Source organism: Chionomys nivalis, chromosome 19 (genome assembly GCF_950005125.1).
Source record: "Chionomys nivalis chromosome 19, mChiNiv1.1, whole genome shotgun sequence".
In the NCBI taxonomy this organism is placed as follows: Eukaryota; Metazoa; Chordata; class Mammalia; order Rodentia; family Cricetidae; genus Chionomys; species Chionomys nivalis.
This window is the reverse complement of record NC_080104.1, coordinates 14,774,224-14,778,851: the sequence shown is the minus strand read 5'-3', so window position 1 is coordinate 14,778,851 and position 4,628 is coordinate 14,774,224.

Below are 4,628 nucleotides of genomic sequence, written 5' to 3'. Positions count from 1 at the left end.
AAATGAGCCAGACGCAGCAAAGACTCCTTGCCATAAAAACCTGGACCTTGTTCTAACTGTCACAGTGGGAACTTTGACCCTTCTGTAGGTACTGTATTGCCGGTAAATACAGTCCGCAGGAATGAATGACACTTTTGTGGGTGAGTACAAAGAAGCCTGCTCTAAAATCCTGGGACCCAGAGACTGGGAGAAAGTTTGAAAAATTAGTAGTAAAACAAATGTACGATAACAAGTCATTCACCACGCCCTTCGTGACAGAAATGAGTATAATCTTCAAAGTGATAATCTTAGATACTGGCAGTCAAAGATGAACTAAGAGTTTATGGAATTGTTACAAGTTGTAATTATGACAGGTCGTGAATGCACAGCTCACATCTTTTCTCTCTGCTTATTTTCTCTATTTCTTTCTCCATAGTCTTGCTCTCCTCTATAAAGATGAAATGTCTATGACAAGTCTGATGTCAGTCTGTAAGTTCAATGCCACTTCAGTAAAGATCCTACCAAGGTTCTTATGGAGCGTTGAAGGCTACTTTTTAAATTTACACAAAAGAGCAAGCTTCCAATAATTAAATAAGAAAATGTTGAAAAAAAAGTTTAACGAGGCAGGAATCGCTTTAACAAAAATATCACATCCGACACAGCCTTGTCACTGTGCCGCCAGAAGGCAGGACTCAGCTAAAGGTGCTACTGATTGCTTTTGATACTGGTGGGAGATACTCTTTTTTAAAAGTTGATCTTTTGGGCAAATATCTCACATAATTAAAGGACAAGCCAGATATGAGAAAGAAATTTACACTGCATATAACTGAATAAAAGTCAGTATTCAGGAAAGGTGTAGAGTTCCTCAAGTCCTTTAAGAGCTGGATTGCAGATGTTAATTAGTTGCTAGTTATTTGCAGCCCCGTGCGTTCATCATCCTCCAGCATCTAGAGAGTGAAGCAGGAGTCAGAAGTCCTTGCTTAGAAGCGTTTATGGTTTTGCAGTAAAATGCAAATGCTGGGGGGGGCAAAGTCCTTGCTTTCTTCTGTGCGCTCCAGTGACGGCTGTACAGTAGGCAATGAGGTAGCCTGTTGCATGAAAAAGAGCAAATTACAGCTTCCTTTAAAGTGTTGGATGGAACAGCTTCCACTGATGTCAGTGAGCGTAAGGAGTGGCGATTGAGGGAATGGGAAGCTGAAGGTGTTGAACCACCCACTCCGGCCAAGCGCTCTCCTAATCCATTACAGCCCAGGCCAGGTCCCATGGGGCTGCGCTGGGAAACTTGTAAGTCCTCCCCCTTCGTCTGCTCGTTGATGGCATGTCCCACCTCTGCTGTCGTCTTCTTCTCACTGGGTTCCTTCTGCCACACAAACGGGGCTCTGACTTTGACTGTCAGCTCTAACACAGTAGATGTGGTAGCTGCTCCTATCAGGATCCACTTAGTGACAGGGGCTCCGGCATGTGCAGGGCGAGACTCGTCAGCTTTCAGAAACATGGGCATCCGTAGGGGGTGTTTGTGTATGTAAGTGCAGGTGCCCTCAGAGGCCAGCAAAAAAGGTTCGAATCTCCCTAGAGCTGACACACAGGCCTCTGTGAGTCACATGATGTGGGTACTGGGACCCTAATTTGGGTCTGATAGAAGAGTAACGTTTTCTGTTTGTTTGTTTGGTTGGTTGGTTGGTTTGGTTTGTTTCCTATTGAAAGTTAGTTTTATTCATACAACATATACTTATCAGTTTCTCTTCCCCAACTCCTCCCAGATCCTCCCCACCTCCCAACAAACCCAAACCCACACCTCTTCTTTCTCTATCTCATTAGAAAACAAATAGGCAGGAGCTAGGAAGATGGCTCAGAGGTTAAGAGCCCTGACTGCTCTTCCAGAGGTCCTGAGTTCAATTCCTAGCAACTGTGTGGTGGCTCACATCATCTATAATGAGATTTGGTGCCCTCATTTCTGTTCATTTGGGTTGGTCGTTTTCTGCTGGACATGGAGCCTGCTCTTAAATGTGGTTTGTATACCCAGTGAGACTCCCTAGGAGAAAACTGTAATTTTTCTTTTGCAAATGATTGTCAATTGCAAGTGTCCTCTAGATGAGAGATGGAGCCTGGCGTCCCCTTCTGCTCTCGGTGCTGGGACCCCATCTGTGCACGCAGGTTCTGTGTGTGCTGTCACCGTCTCTGTCACCATCTCTGTGAGTCATATGTGTTGTGTTAGAAGGCTTTGTTTACTTGGTGTCTTACAACCCCACAGGACCTAACAATCCTTCCACCTCCTCTTCCACAGAGTTCCCCGAGGCGTGAGTGGGCAGATTTGATGGCGCCATCCCATTTAGGACTGAGTGTTCCAAGCTCTCTCACTCTCTGCACAGCATCTTGTTGTGGGACTCCAGATTTGCTCCCATGTGCTGCAGGAGGAAGCTGTGGAAGAGCAGCCTCTTCGCCAAGGTTCTCTAGAGAAATAGAACTGTCCAAATAAATCTGTGCAATAAAGGTAATTTGATGTAGGATTACCCTCTGCATGCTCTGAATATATTTTATTGCATTGGTTAATAAAGAAGCTGCTTTGGCCTATGGCAGGGCAGAATATAGCTAGGTGGGAAAATCTAAACAGAATGCAGGGAAAAAGAAGGAGGAGTCAGGCAGACACCATGTAGCCGCCAAAGGAGAAAGATGCCAGAACATTACCTGTAAGCCACAGCCTCATTGTGATGCATAGATTAATAGGAATGGGTTAATTTAAGATGTAAGAACTAGCTAGGAATATGCCTAAGTCGTTGGCCAAACAGTGTGGTAATTAATATAGTTTTATTCGGGTCTGGGTAGCTAGGAAATAAAAGCACATCCTCGTTTACACAGATATACTAGAATGGTTTCCAGGCTATGACCCTGCTAGTCCAACAATGGCTGTCTTTATACAGAAGGCCAAGAATCCAGTAGCTGCTCAGCCACAAAGCTGGATGTCTCGGCTGCTCTTTAGTCTCCACAGCAGAACAGAGAGTGACATCCAGAGTGAGGGCAAGCAGCACGCAGCGTCTCTTCATTCAGTCATCCCTACTCTCTTGCTCCAAGACACTTCATCCCTCCAGAGTCCTGGGGCAGAGAGTCCCTGGCCATGGCAAAGTCTGGATGCATCTCTTAAAGCTGGGAGGCTTGGGGCCTCAGTTTTCCAGGAATATTTAAACTCCAGAGAAAGCTTTTTCACAATATTGAGTCCTTACAAGTCCCCTCTAATGCTTACTAAGTAAGCATTTCTGAGCCTGGAATTTGGGAAATCTGATTCAACTCCAAGTGTAAGAATTGGGAATCTACATTATTTTCCCCCAACATAACATTTTTATTAATTACTTGGGAATTTTATGCAGTGCACACTGATCACACTTGCTTCCCATTCCTCTCAGGTCTACTCTCCTACCCTTGTGCCCTCCCCCCAAAAAGAAAAAAATACTGTAAGTTCAAATTGTGTTGCCCAGATATTCACTAGAGCATGGTAAAACCCTCAGTGGCCAGCCCCTTAAAGATAGCTGAGTCCTCCTCCACCCCACCCTCTTTGCCAGAAGCCTTCAACTGTGAAGAGCTACACTTCAGCGTCTTTATCAAGATATTTAAGGACTCTCTTCAATAACTTCCTGTCTAGAGTGTTTCTGGGGGGGGGTATGGAGTTGGGTTGGCAAAAAAGCCTTCAATGTCTCTCCCTTTCAGTTAGGAATTTTCAGTCATTGATACCACTGCAAAAGATGCCTTCTTGCCCCTAGCAGTCAGTGGCATTATGGACTCTGAACCTCAACATTGTTTCCACCAGCAGCATGGGCCACAGACCTCAGCATGGTGAGAATTCAAATTCGTAATAGTCATCCCCATGGTTCTATGAACTGTATGTTAATGAACAGGACTCTATAGATTTTCATCAACAAATGTTTCTGTTGGCCACTATTAGAGAGCTTCCTCTGGTTTTTCTCTCATTAAAAAAAATCAAGACTATAGCAGCGTCTTAGACCCTGGAGTATTCATCAGTTAGAAAGGACAAGAAAATGTGGTACATTTACACAATGGAGTACTACTCAGCCATAAAAAATAATGACATCTTGACATTTGCAGGCAAATGGATGGATCTAGGGAAAAAAAAACATATTGAGTGAGATAACCCAGACCCGAAAGACAAATATAATATGTACTCACTAAGCAAGGAAAAACCAGCCTACAGTTCACAACCTCAGAGAACCTAGACAACAAAGAGAACCCCAAGAGAGACATGCATGGATTTACATAGAAAGGAGGAAAAGACAAGATCTTCTGAGAGAATTGGGAGCGTGAGGGTCATGGAAGAGGATAGAATGGTAGAAGGGAGGAAGGGAGGGGAGCATAGAAAAATGGATAGCTCAATAAAAAGTTTAAAAAAAAAGAATCAGAGTTATAGTCCACACTGCAGGTGTCCCTGGGGTGTATTCCACTCACTCCTTGAGATTTAAGATGCTGGCGTGGATCTGGTGTGGAAGTTGTGAGACCCCAGCAGGCAGGGTGTGAAGGAGCAATACAATGGGTGAGGGTAAGGGCATGCAGGGGCAGAACGCAGGTGAGCCATCCCCTGATCCAGGGCAGCAGCTGACAGATTGAATTTCAGGTTTGTACCTTTGTGAAACACAAAGAACATA